At 45.8% G+C, this 27769-nt stretch overlaps 1 pseudogene; it reads left to right on the top strand.

The window, feature by feature from the left end:
- The first annotated feature begins 1268 nt into the window (after positions 1-1268).
- Positions 1269-25872, top strand: LOC116979488 (annotated as a pseudogene).
- The last annotated feature ends 1897 nt before the right edge of the window (positions 25873-27769 follow it).

Here is a 27769-nt window from a genome sequence, read left to right as displayed (position 1 = left end):
GGCAAGAGATTCTGTGCATCTACCCGATTTATTTCTCTCATGGTTTTATACACGATTCTTGACAGTTTAATTGAAAGAGGAACATTCATTGATCACGGTAATTACTGTAAGATATATCTCACTGTCACAAAAAAAACAATTGGCTTCACTTGGGAATTAACTAATTCCTACAGTCTCCTATTGAGGGTATCTTCTTCAGTATTTAAACTCAATCCATTTCTAGACATCTGTACAGAGAATATAAAGAGCATGATCCAATTGACGCTAGCCAGTTTCATTACTGCAATGTTTCAGATTGTGTTCAGAGCCTTGGTCATCTGGACATTGACTCTGCGTTCGGATGAGATGAGGTGCCGGCTTCGGGAGATAATCCATCTGCCCAACATCTCTACGGCGACATTGTACTCGGAGGGATCTTCCTCTTGCACTTAAACAGTTTGCAACCGGCAAACGTATTCACCCAGCGAATAGCAAAATCAGGTGCAAAAGGTCAGTTGGCATCTCGTACCCACCAATTGTCCTTTCAAGTAATTCTCCAAGTGTTTTCTCAAGTGCTAGACTAATAATAATATTTTGCTAAGTACATTTTTGTTATGTTGTTTTCCGAATGGGAACGCTTTAAATTCATATTCGTGCGTCTACACCAAGCCTTTGCGCTGAACGAAACGAAATGTGTGGGCAAACGAGTTACAGGTAAGTTAAGGAGGTGCGATGAACTGTGGATGCTGGTGTACAAAAATAACATACAAAGTGCTGGAGTAACTCAGCGGGTCAGGCAGCATCTCCGGAGATCATGGATAGGCGACGTTTCGGATCGGGACCCGTCTTCAAATAATTTAAGATGATATGGAATTAGAAACATCAAAACATAGAAAAATAGAGACAGGAGTAGGCCATTCGGCCCTTCGAGCTAGCACCGCCATTCAATATGATCATGGCTGATCATCTAAAACCAGTACCCCTTTCTTACTCTAACCTGGCCAATCATTATTTCGCTGGCCCAGCTCCGGTAAAGTTAGATAATATATTAATCTAAAATATGGGGGCTTTGGACAGCGCAAGGAAGCGGTTGTAGATTAATTGGCTTCTGAAAGAAATGTCCCTGGTGTGTAGGATAGTGCCAGCAGACGGGTGATTGCTAGTCGGCACGGACCCAGTGGGCAGATGGGCCAATTTCCTCACTGTATCTCCAAAATAAAAAGTATCTCAAGGGTTTAAATGAACACAGAAGATTCCTCTCTGACCTTCGCCTGTGGTTTATTTCCAGTTTTGATTTAATGGCCTTCCGCCTGTTGCTGACCATGGTTTTTGCAATCGAGGAAGTCAACAGAAGCGAGCGAGTCTTCCCGAACATGACCATGTGTTAACGGATTCACGACGACTGTGACTCGCCCAAGATCGCCACACAAGTGGCCTTGGCTCTGTTCAATGGGCAGCAGGAAACGTACATGGACCAAGTGTGTGACGGCGCTCTCAACGTCTCTGGGATCGTCGGTGGCGCCGGCTCCTCGGTGTCCATCGCCCTTGCAAGAACCATCGGACCTTTTAAAATACCACTGGTGAGATTTGGTCCAAGTTACCAGAATGCTGCTTGGATTACATGCCACGGGGAATAGCTGGATTGTTTTGTCCGGAATGTCAGAGGATAAAGGGAGACCTGCTGGAAGTAGCCAAAATATGAGAGGTCGCGATAGGGTAGACAGTCAGAACTTTTTCCCCATGGTGGAAATGTCAAAGACAAGAAGGTATAGCTTCAATATGAGAGGCGCAAAGTTTAAAGGCGATATGCGGGGTAAGTTGTTTTACACAGGGGCTGATTAGTGCCTGGAACGTGCTCCAAAGGTGGCGGGAGAGGCAGATACGATAGTGGCGTGGATATGCGGGAATGGAGGGATATGGGGGGCATGTGCAGGCCGGGGACATTCGTTTAACATCGCATCACTATGCTTAACTAAACTAGACTAAACTAAACTAACCACTTTCAGCGCGGACACTGTGGGCCAAAGAACCCATTCCTGTGCGGCACTACTGTTTTATGTTCTATTACTTTGGTTACCATCACTTGAGCGGAACTACCTGATCAATCAACGGGACACCAGTTTAGGTCTGTTATTGTCATGTGTACCTAGATACAGTGAAAAGCATTGTTTTGTATAGAGACATAGATTCATACAGCGTGGAAACTGGCCTTTCGGTCCAACTTGCCTTTGCCGATCAACATATCCCATCTACATTAGTCCCTCCTGCCTGCGTTTGGTCCATATCCCTCCAAACCTGCCTAATCCATGCATTTGTCCTAATGTTTCTTAAACCTTCTAATTGTCTCAGCCTCAACTACCTCCTCGGGCAGCTCCTTCCATACACCCACCACCCTTTGATTAAACAATCTACCCCTCAGGTTCCTATTAAATTCCCCACCCCGCCCCTCACCTTAAACCTATGTCCTCTGGTTCTCGACTCCCATATCCTGGGCAAAATACTCTGATCTTCGCAAAACACAGGAGTTCTGACTCAATTCCTCAGTATTGAGGAATGCCCGACCTATTCCTCTCGTGATCTGACACACCTCTATAAGATTAACCCTTAATCTCCTGCGCTCCAAGGAATAAATTCCTAGCCTGCTCAACCTCTCCCTGTAGATCAGGCTCTCGAGCCCTGGCAACATCCTCGTAAATGTAATATTTTTTTGTGGTTATGATCACGTAAGTGGAACCAAATGATCAATCACCGGGTTTGGGTTTATTATTGTCACTTGTACCGAGATATAGCGATGATTTTTGTTCTTTCTCTTGTACAAACAGATCAGTTAATACTATTCATGGCTGCAATAAAGTCAAAGTCAAGTACAAGAGGTAGGGCAAAGGGAAAGATACAGTTTTATCACTGATACGGAGTCGTGTTAGGACTTCTTTGATGTCAATTTGTTTACAATATCTAGTAATATGGAACATATTCACCGGTAAACCAATTGTGATGCAGGTTAGTTATTTTTCCACCTGTGGGTGTCTGAGCGATAAGAATCAATATCCAACGTTTCATAGAACGATACCGAGTGACTACCATCAATCCAAGGTTTTGGTACATCTCGTGAAGAGGTTTGGATGGACTTGGATTGGAACGATTCACAGCAACGATGACTATGGCAACTCGGGGATGAGAACGTTTCTAGAGGCTGCTGAGAAGTTGGGTATTTGCATCGCCTTTTCCGAATCTTTGCACAGGACTGATCCCGCGGACAAGATCACCAGGATTGTCCAAGCGATGAAAGCGGCCACCACCAGAGTGGCGGTGGCTTTTGCTGGGCCTGGGGAAATGCGCGTTTTATTCAAGGAGGTTTCACGGCAGAACCTCAGCGGGGTGCAATGGGTGGGCAGCGAAGCCTGGATGACAGCGGACATTGTTGGCGTGGACAACCGCTCGACTTTCCTCGCTGGGGCAATGGGAATTGCGGTGCGTGCGGTGCAGGTTCCGTGGCTGAAGGACTTCCTCCTCGCAGTTCATCCTTCTCATTTTTTCCCGGTAATCCTTTAGTGAGGGAGTTCTGTGAAACAACATTTAGGTACACGCTTCGTGTGGACACCGTGGCAAACCAAATAGGTCAATTTGCCCACCTCCCGCACTGCAGTGGAAATGAAAGCCTGGAAAAAATACACAACGTCTACGCCGACCTATCCATGGACGGGAACTCCTACATTGTAGGCAAGGCAGTCTATGTTTTTGCTCACGCATTGAACGACATGTTTTCGTGTGTGGAACGGCAAGGACCATTCATGGGCAACGCGTGTGCACATATTTCCTTCCACCTTTCAACCGTGGCAGGTGAGCAATGAGTTCCATTGAATTCCATCCGATATAATGCATTTGTCAATGTAGAAACAAAGCTATAGACACAAGGAGCTGCAGATGATGGTTTACATGAAGAAAGGCACCAATTGCTAGAGTAACTCCATGTTTTCCAGAGATGCTGTCTGACCCGCTGGGTTGCTCCATCATTTTATGTCATTTTCGGAAGTAAACCTGTCAAGTTACTGCGCTGTGAAATCTGAACATCCATCTCCCCAGAAAAATTCTGTAAACCTTTTTGGAGAGTTTGGGCAGGCTCGTACTTGCTTCCTTGGAGCACAGGAGGCGAAGGGGTGTTCGTGTAGGGATGTAGGAGAAATTGAAGGCATTGACAGGACGAATAGACAGCAAGAAATAGAGGGCATAGGTTTAAGCTGAGAGAGATAAGATTTACCAGGAATCTGAGGGAAATCTTTTTTCGCACAAAGAGAGGTTGCTCTGTGGAACTAGTTGCCAGAGGAAGTAGCTGCAGCAGGTAGAATAACTGCATTTAAATGACACTTGGCCAAGTACATGGATAGGAAAGGCTTAGAAGGATATGGGTCAAACGCGGGTCGATCGCATTTGGTTAGGTAGGGGATCTTGGACGGCAGGGACGAGGGGTCAGAACGACTCCATGGCTATAAGAAGACATGAAGTGCTGGAGTAAGTCAATGAGTCAGGCAGCATCTCTGGAGAACATGGGTAGGGGAGAGGGGTATAGTTGGCAGGGCAAAGCCTGGCGAGTGACAGGTTACAGATGAGGCCGATGTTTGTCAGGCAGATGGCTGGATAAATGGCAGTGAGATAAGGATAGACGAGTTAACACCTGTGAAGCTAGAGAACGGTACATTGGTGGAGGGAAGCGGGAGGTGAGGAAAGGGTGTGAGTCAGGGTGCGGCACAGGGAAATGAGGGAGGAGTGGGGTTTGTAGATTAGTTACCTCTGACACTACAACTCTCTAACCTTAAGGTAAACTCCTTGATTTAATTTTAGCTGCTCCATTACATGAAGTCAGTCTACTTCACAACAAAGGCTGGCGAGAAGGTGCATCTTGATGAGCAAGGGAACCCAGGAGCCGCTTATGAATTTGTAAACTAGCAAGTGAATGCAAATGGTAACCCAGAAGTTAGGACGGTTGGATATTACAATGGGTCTGCACCTCCTGGTAAAGCACTTGTGCTGAACCTATATCAGATTGTCTGGAGCGATGGTACACGACGGGTAAGAGTGCCAGTTGAAGCTGACCGATTTTGCTACATGTTTTCTGCATTGTCAGATCATAGTTATCCATGTTTCGTTAACATTTACGATATATTTAGAAACTGTAGGTAGACAATAGACAATAGTTGCAGGAGTAGGCCATTGGCCCTTCGAGCCAGCACCACCATTCAATGTGATCGTGGCTGATCATCCACAATCAGTACCCCGTTCCTGCCTTCTCCCCATATCCCCTGACTCCCCATATCCCTAAGAGCTCTAACTCTCTCTTGAAAGTATCCAGAGAACCGGCCTCACCACCCTCTGAGCCAGAGAATTCCACAGACTCACAACTCTCTGTCTGAAAAAGTGTTTCCTCATCACCACTCTAAATGGCCAACCCCTCATTCTTAAACTGTGACCCCTGGTTCTGGACTCCCCCAACATCGGGAACATGTTTCCTGCCTCTAGCGTGTCTAAACCCTTAATAATCTTATATGTTTCAATAAGATTCCCTCTCATCCTTCTAAATTCCAGAGTATACAAGTTCAGCCACTCCATTCTCTCAGCATTTGACCGTCCCGCCATCCCAGGAATTAACCTTGTGAACCTATGCTGCACCCCCTTAATAGCAAGAATGTCCCTCAAATTAGGGAACCAAAACTGCACACAATACTCCAGGTACATGGATAGGAAAGGTCTAGTGAGATATGGACCAAACGCGGGCAGGTGAGACTAATATAGATGGGACATGTTGGTAGGTGTGGCCAAGATGGGTAGAAGGGTTTGTATGATTCTATTATAATCGAGCCGTCCACAATACAGATACAGGATAACGGCAATATTGGTTGGTGCAAGATAAAGTCCAGTGAACTCCGGTAGTATGTTAATTCCCCAGGTACCTTGTATTTATCAAAGTACACCATAGCTGGTAGTTGTTTGGAACGAGATGCCAGAAGAGGTAGTTGAGGCAGGTACTTTCACAGCTTTTAAGGAAACATTTGGACAGGTACATGAAAAGGATATGTTTAGAGGGATATGGGCCAAACACAGGCAGTTGTAGTTGGTCGGTCTGGGCAAGTTGGGCCGAAGGGCCTATTCCCACGTCATGTGACTCTGACTCTATAAGCCTCACATCATATTTCCGCACAGTTAGAATAAATTCCACCACTACCCGTTAAGAAATGGAGATGATCAAATATTCCTCGTTGTCCTTCCTTTAAGATTCCCCGTGCAGTCTGCTCTGAAAGTTGTCCGCCCGGAACCAGGAAAAGGGCCCGGAAAGCCCGTTTGTTGCTTTGACTGCACCCCCTGTGCGGCTGGGGTCAGTAACACTACAGGTGAAGACAAAGTACATTTGGAGGTGTTGGCAAGTAACCTTGGTGCAGCTGTTGACTTGCAGCGCCAGAGACCCGGGTTCCAATGTGACTACGAGTGCTGTTTGTGTGGAGTTTGTACGTTCTCCCTGTGGCCGCGTGAGTTTTCTCCAGGTTCTCCCGCTTCCTTCCACACTCCAATGACGTGCAGGTTTGTAGGTTAACTGTCCTCTGTAAATTAGCCCTAATGTGTAGGGGAGAACTAGTGCACATGGAGATCGCTAGTCGGCACGGACTCGGCGGGTCGAAGGGCCTGTCTCCACACTGTATCTCTAAAGTCTAAAGTCATGATCGTTTTGTTCTCAGACTCCACCGACTGCACCAGCTGTTCTCCGCTGTTCTGGTCCAACCACGTCAAGAACCAATGCATTGCGAAGAGTGTGGAGTATTTGTCTTTCACCGATACCCTGGGCATGGCCCTGGTCGCCCTTGCTCTGACCGGTGTCTGTATGTCCGCACTGACAGCCGGCCTGTTCTGCAGACACCGAGAGACCCCTCTGGTTAAAGCCAACAACTCCGAGCTGAGCTTCCTGCTTCTGTGGGCGCTGACCCGCTGTTTCTTGTGCTCCGTGACCTTCATTGGCGAACCTACCCACTGGTCTTGTATGTTGCGCCGCACGGCGTTCGGCGTCTCCTTCGTCCTGTGTCTGTCTTGTGTTCTGGTCAAAACCATACTGGTCCTGACGGCCTTTAGGGCGACGCACCCCAGCGATAACTGGAAGAAATGGTTTGGACAGAAGCAGCAGAGGATAAGTGTCTTCCTGCTAGCATCCATCCAGGTACAAACCACAGCTGTCCCAGCTCCGAGGCCAGGCCGCCGCTGCCGCTGCCGCTGCCGAGCTCCGAGTTCTGGTCGCCGCTGCCGCTGCCCCAGCTCCGAGGCCGCCAGCTCCGCCATTAGGCCGCCAGCTCCGCCATTACTACAAAAGAAGTCGCATCCTCCGAAGGAAGAGACCAAACACGCGTTCCTTCCCCTTCCCCTTCTCCCCCCCCCGCTAATGAGGAGGCGCAATACTTTAAACTGCCCCGGGCGCTCAAAACCCACCCTACGCCACTGCTTGGGATTAACTCATGGCCTTTGGACTGACTCTCACAGCTTGTGGACTGACTGATGCCCGACTTCTGGAGTCACATCCGACTTTTGTAAACTGAAAACTGCAACATCTACATTGAGGAACAGCTTCTTCCTGACAACCATCACTCTATTAAACATAACAAATAAGCTCTGAACTACGAAATACTATATTATTTCACACACACAAATATATATTCACATGTACTCACACACATATGCACACACTCATATTCACACACACACACACACACACATAATCATGCACACACTTACATATTCACTCACACACATATTCAGACACACATGTACACATACACACGCACATATTCACAGACACACACACACACACACACATATTTACTCACACACATACACACACGCACATATACACACGCACATATTTACTCACACACATATTCAGACACACATGTACACACACACATATTCACACACACATACGCACAAATATTCACACACACATATATATTCACACACACACACATATATTCACACGCACACACATATGGAGGTTTCACGGCAGTCAGGTCACGACCCATGACCCGTACTGTTGCTACGCTACACCAAATAGATTACACGCGATGTACTGCAGGTAGGCACTTACCATTGTTTCCAACTCCATCTTCCAGGGAGATGCTTAGCGAACATTGGCCGTTTGCTCACACACATATATATATTCACACACACATACATATTCACACACATACATATTCACACACACACACACACACACATATTCACACAGACGCACACATATATATATTCACACACACACACACATATTCACTCACACACGCACATATTCACACACACACACACACACACACACACACACACACACACACACACACACATATATATTCACACACACACACGTATATCCACACACACACACACACACACACACACACACACACACACACACACACACATATATTCACACACACACACACATATATATTCACACACAGCCACACACATATATATTCACACAGACATATATTCACACACACACACACATATTCAGACACACACATATATATTCACACACACACATATATATTCACACACACACATATATATTCTCATACACACATATTCACACGCACACACACACACATATATTCACACACACATATATATATTCACACATATATATATATTCACACACACATATATATTCCCACACATATATATTCACCCACACATACATATTCACACACATACATATTCACACACACATACATATTCACACACACACACACACATACTCACACACACACACACACACACACATATTCACACACACACACACACACACATAGTCACACACACACACACACATATATATATTCACACACACATATATATTCTCATACACACATATTCACATGCACACACACACACATATATTCACACACACATATATATATTCACACATATATATATATATTCACACACACATACATATTCACACACACATACATATTCACACACACATACATATTCACACACACACACATTCTCACACACACACACACATATTCACACACACACACATATTCACACACACACATATATATTCACACACAGACACACACATATATATTCACACACACACACATATATATTCACACACACATATATATTCTCATACACATATTCACACGCACACACACCCACATATATTCACACACACATATATATATTCACACATATATATATATATTCACACACATACATATTCACACACACATACATATTCACACACACACACATTCACACACACACACACACATCCACACACACACACACACACACACACATATTCACACACACACATTCACACACACACACACACACACATATTCACACACACACACACACACACACACACATATATATTCACACACACATATATTCACACACATATATATTCACACACACACATATATATATATATTCACACACACATATAACACACACAAGGATTTAAACTAATGTGGCAGGGGGATGGGTACAAGAGCAGAGAGGCAGGGGGTGTAAAATGAGGGTAGAAGCAATAGGTAGCAAGGTGAAAAGTAAAAGTGGCAGGCAGACAAAACCAGGGCAGAAATCAAAAAGGGCCACTTTTCAACATAATTGTATCAGGGGTAATAGCGTTGTAAAAACAAGCCTGAAGGCTTTGTGTCTCAATGCAAGGAGTATTCGTAATAAGGTGGATGAGTTGAATGTGCAGATAGCTATTAATGATTATGATATTGTTGGGATAGAAAGAAAGGAAAAAGTGGTGGGGTAGCGTTGCTGGTTAGAGAGGAGATTAACGCAATGGAAAGGAAGGACATTAGCTTGGAGGATGTGGAATCGGTATGGGTAGAGCTGCGAAACACTAACGGGCAGAAAACGCTGGTGGGTGTTGTGTACAGGCCACCTAACAGTAGTAGTGAAGTTGGGGATAATAATAATAATAATAATAAATTTTATATTTAATGGGCGCCTTTCATACAAAATCTCAAGGACACCTTACATAGTAATCGGAATAAAAACATATAATCGGAGTAAAACAAGTAATTAAAGACATCACAATGACACAAATTAAAAACAGAATTCAATCCAAAAACAGAAAATCAAAAACACAGTGTGAAGAGGGGATGGTATCAAACAGGAAATTAGAAATGCGTGCGACAAAGGCAAAACAGTTATAATGTGTGACTTCAATCTACATATAGATTGGGTGAATCAAATTGGCACGGGTGCTGAGGAAGAGGATTTCTTGGAATGTATGCGGGATAGTTATCTAAATCAACATGTAGGGGAACCAACGAGAGAGCAGGCTATTTTAGACTGGGTAAGAGTGACTATAATATGGTTGAGTTCTTCATTAGGATGGAGAGTGACATTGTTAATTCAGAAACAATGGTTCTGAACTTAAAGAATGGTAATTTTGAGGGTATGAGACGTGAATCGGCCAAGATTGACTGGCAATTAATTTTAAAAGGGTTGATGGTGGATATGCAATGGAAGACATTTAAAGACTGCATGGATGAACTACAAAAATTGTTCATCCCAGTTTGGCAAAAGAATATATCAGGGAAGGTAGTGCATCCGTGGATAACAAGGGAAATCAGGGATAGTATCAAAGCAAAGGATGATGCGTACAAATTAGCCATAAAAAGCAGCATACCAGAGGACTGGGAGAAATTCAGAGACCAGCAGAGGAGGACAAAGGGCTTAATTAGGAAAGGAAAAATAGATTATGAAAGAAAACTGGCAGGGAACATAAAAACTGACTGCAAATGTTTTTATAGACATGTGAAGAGAAAGAGATTAGTTAAAACAAATGTAGGTCCCTTGCAGTCAGAAACAGGTGAGTTGATCATGGGGAACAAGGATATGGCGGACCAATTGAATAACTATTGGTTATAACTACTTTGGTTCCGTCTTCACTAAGGAAGACATAAATAATCTGCCGGAAATAGCAGGGGACCGCGGGTCAAAGGAGTTGGAGGAATTGAGTGAAATCCAGGTTAGTCGGGAAGTGGTGTTAGGTAAATTGAATGGATTAAAGGCCGATAAATCCCCAGGGCCAGATAGGCTGCATCCCAGAGTATTTAAGGAAGTAGCTCCAGAAATAGTGGATGCATTAGTGATAATCTTTCAAAACTCTTTACATTCTGGAGCAGTTCCTGAGGATTGGCGGGTAGCAAACATAACCCCACTTTTTAAGAAGGGAGGGAGAGAGAAAACGGGGAATTACAGACCAGTTAGTCTAACATCGGTAGTGGGGAAACTGCTAGAGTCAGTTATTAAAGATGGGATAGCAGCACATTTGGAAAGTGGTGAAATCTTTGGACAAAGTCAGCATGGATTTACGAAAGGTAAATCATGTCTGACGAATCTTATAGAATTTTTCGAGGATGTAACTAGTAGCATGGATAGGGGTGAACCAGTGGATGTGGTGTATCTGGACTTCCAGAAGGCTTTCGACAAGGTCCCACATAAGAGATTAGTATACAAACTTAAAGCACACGGCATTGGGGGTTCAGTATTGATGTGGATAGAGAACTGGCTGGCAAACAGGAAGCAAAGAGTAGGAGTAAACAGGTCCTTTTCACAATGGCAGGCAGTGACTAGTGGGGTACCGCAAGGCTCAGTGCTGGGACCCCAGCTATTTACAATATATATTAATGATCTGGATGAGGGAATTGAAGGCAATACCTCCAAGTTTGCGGATGACACTAAGCTGGGGGGCAGTGTTAGCTGTGAGGAGGATGCTAGGAGACTGCAAGGTGACTTGGATAGGCTGGGTGAGTGGGCAAATGTTTGGCAGATGCAGTATAATGTGGATAAATGTGAGGTTATCCACTTCAGTGGCAAAAACAGGAAAGCAGACTATTATCTAAATGGTGGCAGATTAAGAAAAGGGGAGATGCAGCGAGACCTGGGTGTCATGGTACACCAGTCATTGAAAGTAGGCATGCAGGTGCAGCAGGCAGTGAAGAAAGCGAATGGTATGTTAGCTTTCATAGCAAAAGGATTTGAGTATAGGAGCAGGGAGGTTCTACTGCAGTTGTACAGGGTCATGGTGAGACCACACCTGGAGTATTGTGTACAGTTTTGGTCTCCTAATCTGAGGAAATACATTATTGCCATAGAGGGAGTACATAGAAGGTTCACCAGACTGATTCCTGGGATGGCAGGACTTTCATATGAAGAAAGACTGGTTAGACTCGGCTTGTACTTGCTAGAATTTAAAAGATTGAGGGGATCTTATAGAAACGTACAAAATTCTTAAGGGGTTGGACAGGCTAGATGCAGGAAGATTGTTCCCGATGTTGGAGAAGTCCAGAACAAGGGTTCGCAGTTTAAGGATAAGGGGGGAAACCCTTTAGGACCGAGATAAGGAAAACATTTTTCACACAGAGAGTGGTGAATCTGTGGAATTCTCTGCCACAGAAGGTAGTTGAGGCCACAGTTCATTGGCTATATTTAAGAGGGAGTTAGATGGAAGGGGTATGGAGCTAAAGGGCTCAAGGGGTATGGAGAGAAGGCAGGTACATGATACTGAGTTGGATGGTCAGCCATGATCACAATGAATGGCGGTGCAGGCTCGAAGGGCCGAATGACCTCTACTCCTGCACCTAATGTCTATGTTTCTATGTTGAAAAATACACCGTGACCTTGCTGAAGCCTCGAGTACGCGGGGACTACTCTCGAGCATGAAGGAGACTTACAAAGACCTCCTAGGACCTCGTGTCGACCATGCTGCGAGTATGAGTTGAGGGCAAATTCTTCTAAACTAGCCAATTAGGTCCTCGCAGTGGGACAGCCCCTTAAGTCGGATTTGATTCCAGCCAAGATTCCGCTGGGTGGGAGAGGCGATGAGAGTAGAGGAGAAGTGATTAACGGAGAGTAGAGGAGAGGAGAGGACAATATCTCACCTCCACTATATTACAATTATCTTTGGTGCTGGATTTGAGGGGTGGAGAGAGAGAGGGAGCGGGAGGGGGAGAGGGGAGAGTGGAGGGGATTGGACAGCGCAGGAGAGGAGAGGCGAGGATTAAAGTGGGGGTAGTCCTAGCCAAAGATCATAGTGCGGAGATCTTTGCTCCCGGCTTTCTCCTCCCCTTCCCAGCTCTCCCACTGCCCACTGTCTCCACCTCTTCCTTTCTTCTACCCCCCCCCCCCCCCCCCCCCCCCGCATCAGTCTGAAGAAAGGTCTCGACCGGAAACGTCACCCATTCCTTCGCTCCATAGATGCTGCATCACGCACTGAGTTTCTCCTGCATTTTTGTTTCCCTTCGATTTGTCCAGCATCTGCAGTTCTTTCTTAAACAATCAGCCATGATTGAATGGCGTAGTGGAAGTGATGGGCCGAATGGCCTAATGCTGCTCCTGTGACTTATGAACAGCTTTTTGCAGCGGAGAGACTATACATGATTACAATCGAGCCATTCACAGTGTACAGATACATACATGTACATATATGGAATTGATTGTAGACTTTAGGAGAGCTCCCCCTCCCCTCACACCACTCACCATCAACAACACCACAGTCACATCTGTGGAGTCTTTTAAGTTCCTGGGAACCATCATCTCCAAGGACCTGAAGTGGGGGGCTACCATCGACTCCACAGTCAAACAGGCACAATAGAGGATGTGCTTCCTGCGGCAGCTGAGGAAGCACAATCTGCCACAGGTAATGATGGTCCAATTCTACACGACCATCGTAGAGTCTGTTCTCATCTTCTCCATCATGGTCTGGTTTGACTCAGCCACCAAGCATGACACCTGGAGGCTGCAGCGAATCGTCTGATCAGCAGAGAAGGTTATTGGCTGCAACCTTCCCTCCATTGATGAACTGTACACTGCAAGGGTCAGGAAGCGAGCGGGTAAGACCATCTCTGACCCCTCTCACCCTGGCCGCAAACTCTTTGAATCACTTCCCTCTGGAAGGCGACTCTAGACTGTCAAAGCAGTTTTTATCCACGAGTAGTTGCTCCACTCAACAGCCAAAAATCTGTAGTCTCCCATTGATCTGGTATTTTGTTGGTTCACATGCTTGATCAATGGTGTTTAACATTAACGTTTTATTATTATTAATGTTTAGTGTTTTCTGAGTCATTCGTAACTGTCACAGTATGTCATGTTGTTACTTGTGGGTGGAGCACCAAGGCATATTCCCTGTATGTGAATATTTGGCCAATAAACTTACTTACTTACTTCGTAAGAAATGTGTCCCAGGCCTCCTCCTTTGCCAGATTGAGGCTGTACACAACATGGAGGAACAACTCATTACCCAATGATGAAAACATTGCATTCCCTGAGTTAAGGAAACTTCTACATATGCTCTCCCCCCCCCCCCCCCCCCCCCCCCCCCCCCCCACAGTTCACAATATGTGCCCCAGATTCTCACCATCCCTAGCAATTAATCAGCCTTTCAGTTAGATATAGCTCCAAGCTAACAGAATCAAGGGATATGGGGAGAAGGCAGGAACGGGGTATTGATTGGGGATGATCAGCCACGATCATATTGAATGGCGGTGCTGGCTTGAAGAGCCAAATAGCCTTCTCCTGCACCTATTTTCGATGTTTCTGTATGAGGGGTCCTCCTTGCCTGAGGTAATCTGATTTGTTCTGGTCCTTTCTTGTTTCCAATCCACCCCCTCCCACCCACAATCAGTCCGAAGAAGGGTCCTGATCTGAAACGTTCCCTATCCACGTTCTCCAGAGATGCTGCCTGACCCGCTGAGTTACTCCAGCACTCTGTGAAACATCACCTATCCATGTTCTCCACAGATACTGCCTGACCCGCTGAGTTACTCCAGCACTCTGTGAAACATCACCTATCCATGTTCTCCACATATGCTGCCTGACCCGCTGAGTTACTCCAGCACTCTGTGAAACGTCACCTATCCATGTTCTCCAGAGATGCTGGCTCACCTGCTGAGTTACTCCAGCACTTTGTGTCTATCATTAAGTACCTTAGGTACGGCAGACCCTGGTTCGATCCTGACTACGGGTGCTGTCTGTACGGAGTTCCTATGTTCTCCCCATGACCACGTGGGTTTTCTCCGGGTGCTCCGGTTTCCTCCCACATCCCAAAGACATGCAGGTTTGTAGGTTAATTGGCTTCTGTACATTGTCCCTAGTGTGTAGGATGATCATTGGCCGGCGTGGACTCGGTGAAACGAAGGACCTGTTTCCACACTGTATCACCCAACTAAACTAATTATTTGGCTTTGCAAAGCTTGAAGATGTAAGAGGAAATAAGGTGGTGAAATCTTCAAAGTCTAAACGTTTTAATGCATCTGAGAACCAAGTGAGAATAGAATGTGAACACAGGGAATGTTGATGTTGGAAACTTGAGCAAAACACAAAGTGCTGGAGTAACTCAGCAGGTCAGGCAGCATCTGTGGAAGGAATGGGCAGGCAAAGTTATTAGAATGGGTATCCAAAGATGTACAGATTATTAGCTTCTGTAAATTGGCCCTAGTGTGTAGGATAGTACTAGTGTACAGGTGATCGCTGGTCGGCATGGACTCGGTGGGCCGAAGGGCCCGTTTCCATGCTGTATCTCTAGAAGCAAAACTCAAAGGTATGTAGCATGACTTTTGCAACGTTTTGCATCAGCCATTTTTGATCATTACAGTTCATCGGGATTAAACATTGTTTGGCTAGCGGTTTAGAAGCATAATTAGATGACAATATAGGAAAAGTTTAAAGACCATACATGAGAAGTTGCACATTCCACCAATAATCATGTTTAAAATAACATATTCGTCAAAATGCTCAACTGATTTCTGGACTGCATTGTGAGTTGTGAATCTCACTTCTCCAATTCATATGGGTCATTAGACTATTTTATGGGAAACATCTGTCTAACCAGAACCAGCAAGGAAAACAGCTGGATTCATAGCAATGGGCAGCCAGAAATCCTTGCACTCTAATGTAAATCCTACTGAGAATCCTGTAACAGAGAACGCCACTATGTGTAATTGGAAAGCTCATTCAGGTACAACACCAAGGATTTACAGTTGGATACATTCAGGGATGGCGCAGCGGTAGAGTTGTTGCCTCACAGCGCTAGAGACCCAGGTTCGATTCTGACTACGGGTCCTGTTGGTACAGAGTTTGTACGTTCGGCCCGTGACTGAGTGGGCTTTCTCCGGGGCCTCTGGTTTCCTCCCACTGTCCAAAGATGTACAAGTTTGTAGCTTAATTGGCTTCGGTAAAATGGTAAATTGTCCCTAGTCTGTGGGCTAGTATTAGTGTGTGAGTAATCGCTGGTCGGCACGGACTCAGTGGGCTGAAGGGCCTGTTTCTTCACTGTACCTCTAAACTAAACTTTCTGGAATTGTGCCCAAATGTCCAATATATTTTGGAAGTCGACCTTTGAAACATGACAGATGTTTTACAGATGGCAACAGACTTGAGTCCGAAGAAGGGTCTGGACCCAAATGTCGCCTATAACCATATAACCATATAACAATTACAGCACGGAAACAGGCCATCTCGGCCCTACAAGTCCGTGCCAAACAATTATTTTCCCCTAGTCCTATCTGCCTGCACTCAGACCATAACCCTTCTCATCCATATACCTATCCAATTTATTTTAAATGATAACATCGAACCTGCCTCCACCATTTCCACTGGAAGCTCATTCCACACAGCTACCACTCTTCTGAGTAAAGAAGTTCCCCCTCATGTTACCCCTAAACTTCTGTCCCTTAATTCTGAAGTCATGTCCTCTTGTTTGAATCTTCCCTACTCTCAATGGGAAAAGCTTGTCCACGTCAACTGTGTCTATCCCTCTCATCATTTTAAAGACCTCTATCAAGTCCCCCCTTAACCTTTGGCGCTCCAGAGAATAAAGACCTAACTTGTTCAACCTTTCTCTGTAACTTAGTTGTTGAAACCCAGGCAACATTCTAGTAAATCTCCTCTGTACTCTCTCTATTTTGTTGACATCCTTCCTATAATTGGGCGACGAAGTTTGTACACCAGAATTGGTCTCACCAATGCCTTGTACAATTTAAACATTACATCCCAACTTCTATACGCAATGCTCTGATTTATAAAGGCTAACATACCAAAAGCTTTCTTTACCACCCTATCTATATGAGATTCCACCTTCAGGGAACTATGCACAGTTATTCCTAGATCCCTCTGTTCAACTGCATTCCTCAATTCGCTACCATTTACCATGTACGTCCTATTTTGATTTGTCCTGCCAAGATGTAGCACCTCACACTTATCAGCATTAAACTCCATCTGCCATCTTTCAGCCCACTCTTCCAAATGGCCTAAATCTCTCTAGACTTTGAAAATCTACTTCATTATCCACAACACCACCTATCTTAGTATCATCTGTATACTTACTAATCCAATTTACCACACCTTCATCCAGATCATTGAAGTATATGACAAACAACAGTGGACCCAGCACAGATCCCTGAGGCACCCCACTAGTCACCTGCCTCCAACCTGACAAACAGCCATTCACCATTACTCTCTGGCATCTCCCATTCAGCCACTGTTGAATCCATGTCACCTGTTCTTTTTCTCCAGAGAAGTTGTCCGACCCGCTGTTTTTTGTGACTATCTTCAATGCAAACCAGCATCTGTAGTTCCTTCCTACGTCATTTAAATGTTACTGAATCAAATGTCGGTACAAAATGGGGAAAGGAGGTGAATGGGGGGGGGGGGGGGGGGCATATAGGGGCTGGTAGGGTGGAAGGTGAGGACAAGGGGGATTCTGTCCTTGTTACGAGTAGGGGATGGGGAGTGAGAGCAGTGCTGCCGGATGTGGAGGAGACCCTGGTGAGAGCCTCATCTATAATCGAAGAGGGGAACCCCCGTTCCCTAAAGAATGAGGACATCTCCGATGCCCTGGTCTGGATCACCTCAACCTGGGTGCAGATGCAGTGCAGACGGAGGAATTGGAAGTGGGGGCAGAATGGGTAGAAGGGAGAAAGTGAAAACAAAGAACTGCTGATGTTGGACAAAAAATGCGGGAGTAACTCAGCAGGTCAGACAGCATCTCTGGATAGAAGGAATGGGTGACGTTTTGGGTCTGGACCCTTCTTCAGACTACTCCACTGCAGATGCTGGTCTACACAAAATACTTGGGTGGACAGTATCTCTGTAGAACATGGATAGGCAATGTTTTGGGTCAGAAATAATGTTAATTGCATCCATATAACCATATAACAATTACACCACGGAAACAGGCCATCTCAGCCGTTCTAGTCTGTGCCGAACACTTATTCTCCCATAATCCAATCTACCTGCACTCAGACCATAACCCTCCATTCCTTTCCAGTCCATATACCTATCCAATTTATTTTTAAATGATAAAATCGAACCTGCCTCCACCACTTCCACTGGAAGCTCATTCCACACAGCTACCACTCTCTGAGTAAAGAGATTCCCTCTCATGTTACCCCTAAACTTTTGTCCCTTAATTCTCAAATCATGTCCTCTTGTTTGAATCTTCCCTACTCTCAATGGGAAAAGCGTATCCACGTCAACCCTGTCTATCCCTCTCATCATTTTAAATTCCCCCCTTAACCTTCTGTGCTCCAGAGAATAAAGACCTATCTTGTTCAACCCTTCTCTGTAACTTAGGTGCTGAAAGCCAGGCAACATTCTAGTAAATCTCCTCTGTACTCTCTCTATTTTGTTGACATCCTTCCTATAATTAGGCGACCAAAATTGTACACCATATTCCAGAATTGGCCTCACCAATGCCTTGTACAATTTTAACATTACATCCCAACTTCTATACTCAATGCTCTGATTTATAAAGGCCAGCACACCAACACTTTTCTTTACTTCCCTATCTACATGAGACTCCACCTTAAGGGAACTATGCACAGTTATTCCTAGATCCCTCTGTTCAACTGCATTCCTCAATTTGCTACCATTTACCATGTACGTCCTATTTTGATTTGCCCTGCCAAAATGTAGCACCTCACACAATTTGAGCCGCCTTTCCTCGACACCCTTCGTCTCCCTCTGAGACGCAGGGAGGCGTGTCCTGTATGGGCTCCTCCTCCAAACCCTGCACTTCCTTGCCCTGGTCCACCATCCAGACACCAAGTGGCGGTCGGTGTTGCCTTCCGGTCGCGAGGGTGGGGCCCCGGTGGGGGTCCCTCTACGCAGGGATTCTCCTCCTCTACATTGGGGACCTGGGGTGGAGGGTATTGCACCGAGTTCCCTGCAACCTGTTTCTCTCGCGGTTCCCAGACTCACCAGCCGCCTGCCACTTTTGCGGGCTGGAAGAGTCTGTGTACCACGTGTACATGGAGTGTGTGAGGCTGCAGCCACTGTTTCAATACCTAAAGGGACTGCTCCTTGCCTTCTGGCTGCATTTTTCACCCACCATCCACACCTTTGGACACCCTGTGCGTAGGGGAGAGGGTAGGGCTGAAGATGTCCTGGTTGGGAAGCTCCTAGGCCTGGCCAAGCTGGCCATCCGCGAGTCACGGCGCCAGACAGCGGAGGGCTCTACCCGAGCCGGCTGCCTGCCCCTTTTCCGGGGATACGTCCGTGCCCGGGTGCGGATGGAAAGGGAATATGCCCTATCTACGGGCACCCTGAGGGAGTACCGGGACCGTTGGGCTCCGCAGGTCGTTGAATGTATCTTCAATAAGGATTGTAACATAGTTGTATAGTAGTTTATTATGGATACATGTTTGTATTGTATTATGGTGGTGGGTTCTGGCTTGTTTTATTGTAGTGTAAATATTATTTTTAATAATTGAATACATTTTTTGAAGAAAAAAAAAAGATGTAGCCTCACACTTATCAGCATTAAACTCCATCTGCCATCTTTCAGCCCACTCTTCCAAATGGCCTAAATCTCTCTGTAGACTTTGAAAATCTACTTAATTATCCACAACACCACCTATCTTAGTATCATCTGTATACTTAATAATCCAATTTACCACTCCATCATCCAGATCATTGATGTACATGACAAACAACAGTGGACCCAACACAGATCCCTGAGACACCCCACTAGTCACCGGCCTCCAACCTGACAAACAGCCATCCACCATTACTCTCTGGCATCTCCCATTCTGTCACTGTTGAATCCATCTTGCTACTCCATCATTAATACCCAACAATAGAACCTTCTTAACCAACCTTCCATGAGGAACCTTGTCAAAGGCCTTACTGAAATCCATATAGCCAACATCTACGGCTTTACCCTCATCAATTTCCCGAGTAACCTCTTCAAAAAATTCAAGAAGATTAGTCAAACAAAACCTTCCAGGCACAAATCCATGTTGGCTGTTCCTAATCAGACCCTGTTTATCGAGATAATTATATATATTATCTCTAAATATCCTTTCCATTAATTTGCCCACCACTGACGTCAAACTAACATGTCTATAATTGTTAGGTTTACTCTTAGAACCCTTTTTAAACAATGGAACAACATGCGCAGTACGCCAATCCTCCAGCACCATTCAAGATGATTAGTCCAACATGACCTTCCAGGCACAAATCCATGTTGACTTTGTTATCACTTGTTCCCCAGCCAACAATGGGCCATTATGGGCTCCACCCTTCCTTGGTCATCTATTGCTGGCCCTGATTTGTTCTATACTGGTCCGTGTGTTTAAGAGAGTTAGATTTAGCACTTAGGGCTAATGGAATCAAGGGATATGGGGAGAAAGCAGGAACAGGGTACTGATTCTGGATGATCAGCCATGATCATATTAAATGGCGGTGCTGGTTCAAAGGGTCGAATGGCCTACTCCTGCACCTTTTTTTCTATGTTTCTAGTCTATTCTTACCTCTAGTTCCCTCCCCTCTATTTTCAGTCTGAAGGAGAGTCCCGACCCGAAACGTCACCCATGTTAGAGCAGCTGCCTTACAGCGCCAGAGACCCAGGTTCGATCCACACTGTGGGTGCAGTCTGTACGGAGTTTTACGTTCTCCCCATAACCTTCATGGGATTTCTCCAGGTGTTCCGGTTTCCTCCCACACGCCAAAGATGCTCGGGTTTAATTGGCTTCGGTAAAAATGATAAATTACCCCGAATTGGTAAAGCTGCATCAGTCTTCAGACGAATGAAGCCAATATGGTCTAGTGGTGGGATATCCAAGATGCTAAAAGTCAAACTCTTTCAGTCCGCAGTCCTCCCTACAGCCCTCTGTGTGAGCCAGTGAGACATGGAAAATCAATGTGAAAATGAAAAACAAATTAGATGCAACCCAACAACGCAGATGGGATGATCCTGAAGACTAGCTACAGAGATCACATCACAAACGAGGAAATCTACCGGGAAACTGCAACAAAGCCCCTCAGCCAGGACATGGAGGGACACAGGATGAAATTTGCAGGATGTACTCAGAATGTCACCAGAACGTGCATCTGAGATAGCAATGACATGGCAAGCTGACGGAAGAAGGAAAAGAGGCGACCAAAACTAACACGAGGTGAACATTCTGGTGGGATTTGGAAGCCCGGGACGCTAACCTATCGAGGGTGGAAGACGTCGCACATAACCGAACAGAATTGCCAAAGCTTGCTGCCTAATTCACTCAACAGTGTGGGAGGAACTAAGTCTAAGTAAGTAAGTGTGTGTAGGATAGCGTTAGTATGTGGGGGTCGCTGATCGGCATGGACTCAGTGGGCTGAAGGGGCCGGTTTCCGTGCTGTATCTCTAAACTAAACAAAATTACCCAGCTTTTTTCTCCAGATATGTTGCCTGGCCCATTGAGTTACTCCAGCACTTTGTGTCTATCTCCATAATGTTATTGAAGGGAGTTACCATAAATAGTGCATGAACAGCTTATTGGGAAATCGGGCTTGTGCTTGGATCAGTGATGTGTAAGAGATGGCAGTACTGCCAATACCTAATCCATACCATGGAAATAAACTCAGAACAACAAATAAACAACACGCAGAGAGCAGTGGTTAAGGTCAGAGCAGAAAAATAACAGCCACCAAAGCCTAGAGCGTTAAATCTCTCAAAACCTTATTTCAAAAAACAAATTGTTGCACTGAAATTCATTAATAATTGCTATTTTCTTAAAAACTAATTAAAAACAAGGAATATTGAAAACTATTTACAAAAATATACATACAGAAGTTTTCACTGACACCGCAGGCAATTTGTGTTTAACATCTGTGTCCAATATGGTGGTTCGGGGCAGTCCGTGTCTGATGAACATATTAATTACTGGTGTTTCAGCTAAAGTTTAACGGATGACGGAAGAGAGAGAAAAAAAGAGTAGGAACTCCAGATCTTTGTATGTGAGCTTCTTCAAACACTTGCTCACTGGAGATCATAGGCACATGGTTACCGAGAGAGAAAGAGAGAGAGAGAGAGAGAGAGATAGACGGAGACGGAGAAAGACAGAGACGGAGAGAGAGAGTGTGACAGTGAGAGAGTGAGTGTGAGTGAGTGTGTGAGTGAATGAGAGTGTGAGTGAGTGTGAGGGAGTGAGAGTGTGAGTGAGTGTGAGTGTAAGCGCGTGTGAGTGCGCGAGTAGGTGACTGAGTGAGAGTGTGAGTGAGAGAGAAGAGTGTGTGAGAGTGTGAGTGAGTGAGAGTGTGTGAGAGTGTGAGTAGATGAGTGAGTGAGGGAGTGAATGTAGTGGCAGTTTGGCTTAATTTTGTGTGTGATAAATTATGGAATTTGCCTTTAAATGTTGTCTGCCTGTAATTATGTGGGTGGGATATATTATGTAGTAGGAGGCGTGTTTGCTGCTGGGATTTTTGGAAGAAGCTTGTAGTTTATTTAGTTCGGAGGAAGCATGGTGGGACGGTACAGCTTTCGACCAATGGTCAGAGCTTTCCAACACCAAACACATTATCTAATGTTTCGGAGCCACATGCTGGAGTTTGACCAAGGGTAAAATGTACTTATCAAGAAGAAGTTTGGATGAATATCTGACTGTTTTACTTTGACAATATAGAAACTATTAATCAAGAGAGTGTGTGTTGATGATTTATCTTTCTACGACTTTGAATGTCTCGTGGAGAGCTCCCATTGATAAAACAACGCTATCTCCTCACCCCGTATCTTCTCCTGGTGACTAGAGGGAGCAGTTGCTTGAACAATATAATAATCTGCCATTATTATCTAGTTGAAAGCTACCTTACAGTCAGGCGGTGAGAGAAGAGGGACAAAAGATTGGCCTGGATCTCTGGAGGGAGATTACGCACAAAAATTTGTACCAGATGAGGAACTGAAGACTGGTTCCTTGGAAGAGGAACTGAAGAAAATAGATCTCGCCAGCCAGGTTTACTCCTGCAGCCTTTTCCATTACAGGTTATCGCCACATGGCAGTGGAGCAACGGCGGGCTGTGGGAGAGGAGAGGAGAGAGTCTCCCCTATCTGGCCGGGGAGACTCAGGGCACGGGGAGCGGCGACAGCAGATTGCCATCGAGCTACAGAGTTTGTGAACGCCTGTGGACATCATGGCTGAAGGTGGTGACTGGGGAGGTGATTCGGTGGCCTCTACATCAAAGGAACAAAAAGAAACCACTGTTGCATCTACAAGTTCAGAGGCAACTACAACACTTCAAGCACCACATCAGTTCCCACATCAACGACAATAGAAGCAACTACAGGCAGCACAAGTAACTATATAATAATCTGCCATTATTATCGAGTTGAAAGCTACCTTACAGCCAGGAGGTGGGAGAAGAGGGACAAAAGATTGGCCTGGATCTGTGGAGGGAGATTATGCATGAAAATTTGTACCAGATGAGGAACTGAAGACTGGTTCCTTGGAAGAGGAACTGAAGAAAATAGATCTCGCCAGCCAGGCTTACTCCTGCAGCCTTTTCCATTACAGGTTATCGCCACATGGCAGTGGAGCGGCGGCGGGCTGTGGGAGAGGAGAGGAGGGAGCCTCCTCTATCCGGCCGGGGAGACTCAGGGCTCGGGGAGCGGCTACAGCAGATTGCCATCGAGCTACAGAGTTTGTGAACGCCTGTCAGGAGGTGGGAGAAACATAGAAACATAGAAATTAGGTGCAGGAGTAGGTCATTCGGCCCTTCGAGCCTGCACCGCCATTCAATATGATCATGGCTGATCATCCAACTCAGTATCCCGTACCTGCCTTCTCTCCATACCCTCTGATCCCCTTAGCCACAAGGGCCACATCTAACTCCCTCTTAAATATAGCCAATGAACTGGCCTCAACTACCTTCTGTGACAGAGAATTCCATAGATTCACCACTCTCTGTGTGAAAAAAGTTCTTCTCATCTCGGTTTTAAAGGATTTCCCCCTAATCCTTAATCTGTGACCCCTTGTCCTGGACTTCCCCAACATCGGGAGCAATCTTCCTGCATCTAGCCTGTCCAACCCCTTAAGAATGTTATAAGTTTCTATAAGATCCCCTCTCAATCTCCTAAATTCTAGAGAGTATAAACCAAGTCTATCCAGTCTTTCTTCATAAGACAGTCCTGACATCCCAGGAATCAGTCTGGTGAACCTTCTCTGCACTCCCTCTATGGCAATAATGTCCTTCCTCAGATTTGGAGACCAAAACTGTACGCAATACTCCAGGTGTGGTCTCACCAAGACCCTGTACAACTGCAGTAGAACCTTCCTGCTCCTATACTCAAATCCTTTTGCTATGAAAGCTAACATACCATTCGCCTTCTTCACTGCCTGCTGCACCTGCATGCCTACTTTCAATGACTGGTGTACCATGACACCCAGGTCTCGCTGCATCTCCCCTTTTCCTAGTCGGCCACCATTTAGATAATAGTCTGCTTTCCTGTTTTTGCCACCAAAATGGATAACCTCACATTTATCCACATTATACTGCATCTGCCAAACATTTGCCCACTCACCCAGCCTATCCAAGTCACCTTGCAGTCTCCTAGCATCCTCCTCACAGCTAACACTGGCCCCCAGCTTAGTGTCATCCGCAAACTTGGAGATATTGCCTTCAATTCCCTCATCCAGATCATTAATATATATTGTAAATAGCTGAGGTCCCAGCACTGAGCCTTGCGGTACCCCACTAGTCACTGCCTGCCATTGTGAAAAGGACCCGTTTACTCCTACTCTTTGCTTCCTGTTTGCCAGCCAGTTCTCTATCCACATCAATACTGAACCCACAATGCCGTGTGCTTTAAGTTTGTATACTAATCTCTTATGTGGGACCTTGTCGAAAGCCTTCTGGAAGTCCAGATACACCACATCCACTGGTTCTCCCCTATCCACGCTACTAGTTACATCCTCGAAAAATTCTATTAGATTCGTCATCAGATTGTCATCGATCTACAGAGTTTGTGAACGCCGGTGGACATCATGGCTGAAGGTGGTGACTGGGGAGGTGATTCGGTGGCCTCTACATCAAAGGAACAAAAATAAACCACTGTTCCATCTACAAGTTCAGAGGCAACTACAACACTTCAAGCACCACATCAGTCCCCACATCAACGACAATAGAAGCAACTACAGGCAGCACAAGTAACTATATAATAATCTGCCATTATTATCAAGTTGAAAGCTACCTTACAGTCAGGAGGTGGGAGAAGAGGGACAAACAATTGGCCTGGATCTCTGGAGGGAGATTACGCACGAAAATTTGTACCAGATGAGGAACTGAAGACTGGTTCCTTGGAAGAAGAACTGAAGAAAATAGATCTCGCCAGCCAGGTTTACTCCTGCAGCCTTTTTCATTACAGGTTATCGCCACATGGCAGTGGAGCAGCGGCGGGCTGTGGGAGAGGAGAGGAGAGAGTCTCCTCTATCCGGCCGGGGAGACTCAGGGTCCGGGGAGAAGCAACAGCAGATTGCCATCGATCTACAGAGTTTGTGAACGCCTGTGGACATCATGGCTGAAGGTGGTGACTGGGGAGGTGATTCGGTGGCCTCTACATCAAAGGAACAAAAAGAAACCACTGTTCCGTCTACAAGTTCAGAGGCAACTAGAACACTTCAAGCACCACATCAGTTCCCACATCAACGACAATAGAAACAACCTCAGGCAGCACAAGTAACTATATAATAATCTGCCATTATTATCGAGTTGAAAGCTACCTTACAGTCAGGAGGTGGGAGAAGAGGGACAAACAATTGGCCTGGATCTGTGGAGGGAGATTGCGCACAAAAATTTGTACCAGATGAGGAACTGAAGACTGGTTCCTTGGAAGAGGAACTGAAGAAAATAGATCTCGCCAGCCAGGTTTACTCCTGCAGCCTTTTCCATTACAGGTTATCGCCACATGGCAGTGGAGCAGCGGCGGGCTGTGGGAGAGGAGAGGAAAGAGTCTCCTCTACCCGGCCGGGGAGACTCAGGGCCCGGGGAGCGGCGACAGCAGATTGCCATCGAGCTACAGAGTTTGTGAACGCCTGTGGACATCATGGCTGAAGGTGGTGACTGGGGAGGTGATTCGGTGACCTCTACATCAAAGGAACAAAAAGAAACCACTGTTCCATCTACAAGTTCAGAGGCAACTACAACACTTCAAGCACCACATCAGTTCCCACATCAACGATAAGACCAATAACCAAGGGATGCTTGTTTCTAGAAGGCAAAGGTGAAGATGGAAGAATCGCTGAAGAAGTCTGAATGCGGATATATAATGGACCTTCCAATGGAGTGGAGACAATGGAGGGATGAGTTTGAGCTCGAGGTTGATTTGAGCATGGCAGGGAAGGATGATAAGATAAAGAGGAAATGCTCATGTAAATAGTTGGACCACAAGGGAGAGAGCTCTACCAAACGATAAAACCGCGAGGGACACGGACATCGGATGGCAACGTATAAGAAGTGACGCTAGTGCAGGCTCTTGATGCTTTTGAACAGCATTGTTAACCCGTGAGGAACGAGACCTTCGACAGGTATTGATTCTTTACAGGGAGCCAAGAAAGAGGGGAGACATTTGTTCTAAACAGAACTGAAGCTCTTGGCAGCTCATTGCAATTTCAGAGAGTTGAAGGATTCACTGATAAGTGATAGAATAATATGAGGCATAAGAGATGACATGCTGCATGAGAGATTTCTCTGAGAAACCTCACTAGTGACGGGCGAGTGAGTGACGGGCGAGTGAGTGACGGGCGAGTGAGTGACGGGCGAGTGAGTGACGGGCGCGAGTGCAGTTAGGGCGAGTGAGTGACGGGCGAGTGAGTGACGGGCGAGTGAGGGGTGAGTGAGGGGTGAGTGAGGGGTGAGTGAGGGGTGAGTGAGGGGTGAGTGAGGGGTGAGTGAGGGGTGAGTGAGGGGTGAGTGAGGGGGTGAGTGAGGGGGTGAGTGAGTGGGTGAGTGAGTGGGTGAGTGAGTGGGTGAGTGAGGGGTGTGTGAGAGTGAGTGAGTGGGTGAGTGAGAGTGAGTGAGTGGGTGTGGGTGAGTGGGTGAGTGAGAGAGTTGGTAAGATAGTGGGAGAGTGAGTGGCTGAGTGCTTTAGTGTGAGTGTGAGTGTGAGTGTGAGTGCGAGTGTGAGAATTATGCAGAACATACCAACATTATCCCAGAATAAAAGGACAGAAAAGTTATAAATGCCACCTTCCAGATAGTTGAGACTGCCCCTCCATGACACAGATCACAATGTAAACACAAAATAAACTTCTATACGAAGCTGACCAGAATATCAAGACCACAATTTAGATATCCCAGTTGGCCGATCCGTTTCCGACTTGACTGCGGTTCTCCTTTCTCTTCAGGATAAAGTGAACGTTGGCAGCGGGGCCCACCACGTAGTATATATTGGCGTCGTCAGGAATGACCACCGCTGGGGACAGAAGAGAGAAAAAACAATCAGTACATTTCCAAACGTAGACTGGGCGAC

The sequence above is a fragment of the Amblyraja radiata genome, chromosome 13 (assembly GCF_010909765.2).
Source record: "Amblyraja radiata isolate CabotCenter1 chromosome 13, sAmbRad1.1.pri, whole genome shotgun sequence".
Lineage (NCBI taxonomy): Eukaryota > Metazoa > Chordata > Chondrichthyes > Rajiformes > Rajidae > Amblyraja > Amblyraja radiata.
This window is presented reverse-complemented; position numbering and strand designations above follow the sequence as displayed.